The sequence below is a fragment of the Pteropus vampyrus genome, unplaced genomic scaffold, assembly GCF_000151845.1.
Source record: "Pteropus vampyrus isolate Shadow unplaced genomic scaffold, Pvam_2.0 Scaffold2, whole genome shotgun sequence".
Taxonomy (NCBI): Eukaryota; Metazoa; Chordata; class Mammalia; order Chiroptera; family Pteropodidae; genus Pteropus; species Pteropus vampyrus.
In genome coordinates, this window is record NW_011888783.1 from 1,138,449 (window position 1) to 1,140,694 (window position 2,246).

Sequence of the window (2,246 nt, forward strand, 5' to 3'; positions counted from 1 at the left end):
TGTTATCTCTTAGAGTTTTAAGTATTTACCATTCATCACTGTGACACAGTTCCTCATGACTGAGGCTGTCTTTAGGACAAAACAGTGAGAGAAGAGAGAAATTCAATTAATTATTAAATCAGGCAGCCAACAGCAAGGATCTTTCCTCATATTCTTTGCACAACCAGGACCCTTCTTCTGCTTCTTCTACCCAGAGGCACAGGTAGGTGCTTGCACCCTCGGGGTGACGATGGCAGTATAGATCTGGGACTGGAGCTGACTTCAGTGCTGACACAGGACAGAAAAAGAGAAAAATGATATCAATAACGTATATTCCCTCTTGACTCTCTAGCTCACTGGCACCTTTTTTCTTGACCCTTTGCCTGGAAAGACTGGCCTTTCTTGGAGTTTTTGCTGACTCCTCCAGCTACCCAGTTATGAATTTGGTTCACCTTCGGGCAATAGCTGAAAAATAAAAGAAGATGAAAAAGAAATAAAAGAAAAGAAAACTCATGTCCTCCAGCCTATTGATCTTGTTTCAAATGTTGACTTGCCTTCGTAATTCCCCTGCTATTTACTTTTCAGAGAGTCTTCAGGCATTTGTGCGTGTGTGTGGTGTTGTGTGTTTCATTTGGCCAGAATTTTTAGTTATAATCACTGTGAAAAAAAGATTGCAGATGGATTAATCCATCTTCCAAGACTAGAATCTGAGCCTTAGGGTTTTTATTAAACTTTATACTATATTATGTTATATGTATAATATGTTTATGTTAAATTCAAAAGAAAATAAAAGAATGTTATTGTGTTAGATTTTGATCTGATTATTTTATGAATTATTTCCCTTCTAGGTCATGGGTTAATACTTCCTCATTATGAATTTGCCAAAAAAGACCCATTATATGCTGTTTATAAGAGACATACTTTAAATATAAAGATATAAAATGTTGAAAGATAAATGATAAAAAAAAGATGTTATTTTTACATTTACCAAAGAAAAATAATATAGACCTTAAAACAAACAAAAAAATATTATATATTAAGAACATTTTGTAATTATAAAGAGTCAATTTGACAGGAAAGTATTTTTAAATCATACACTAAATAACATAGCTTAAATATATACATAAAAGGAGACATGAAAATCCACACATACAGTTGAAGATTATACAGCTCCTCTTTTAGTAATTGATCCAGTAGTAGGCCATGGTAAAACATGTTTTCAAACTTATTTTCCATAAGATATATATCAAGTCAACAAATATCTAAAGAACAAAATAATAGAAAATGTATTTTCTGATCACTGTGGAATTATGTACAAATCAATAACTAGAATAACCACAAAATGCCAAATGTTAGAAAATTCACAAAAAATCACCACAAAAATTATGAAATATTTCTAATTGAATGTTAATAAAGGAATGTCCTAGCAAATCTTGTTTGATTTATCAAAGGTATCCTTAAAAGGAAATGTATAATTTTAGGTATATATAATGTAAAAGAAGAAATGCTGAAAATCAGTGATGTTTATATCTATTTCAAGAAGTTAAAATATGAAGCATATTAAAATTATAGAAAGCCAAAGGAAGGAATAACAAGAACAGAAATTAATGACATTGAAAACAAATGAAATATAGAAATTCAGTGAGGAGTTCTTCCTTAAAAAGAAGAACACAATTGATTTTTAAAAAGTTGAGAGAGTCTACGGCCATGCCACCCTCAACAAGCCGGATCCCATCTGATCTCGGAAACTAAGCAGGGTCGAGCCTGGTTAGTACGTGGATGAGAGACCACTTAGGAGCACCAGATGCTGTAGGCATAAAAAAATAAAAAAATAAGGGCTTGTATGCTGACAAGGTCCTTGCAATCTATGAGGTCAACAAAGGGTTGCCTCGCCTAAAAATAAATAAATAAATAAACAAAATGAAAAAAATAAAGTTAGAAGAGAAGGTACAAATCGCAATATGAAGAATGGAAAAACAATATTATCACACTTTCATACATTAAATAATAGTGAACAGAAACAATTTTATGGCAACAAATTTAAAATTTTATGACATTAAAAAATTCTTTTAAAAACTAACAAAATAAGGACACAAGAAGAAGAAAATCTGAACACTCATTCATCTATAAAAAATAAATCAACAACTTAAAAATCTTACAACAAAGAAATTTCCAGTCTAGTGTGACTTTGTTAATGACATCACCAAACATTAAGGGAGAAATAATAGGAACTTATACAAACACAGAAGGTAGGAAAAGATGAGAGA

The 2,246-nt window shown here is 31.4% G+C and overlaps 1 pseudogene; it reads left to right on the forward strand.

Moving 5' to 3' along the window:
• The first annotated feature begins 1,676 nt into the window (after positions 1-1,676).
• On the forward strand, positions 1,677-1,795 carry LOC111739659 (annotated as a pseudogene).
• Positions 1,796-2,246: the final 451 nt, after the last annotated feature.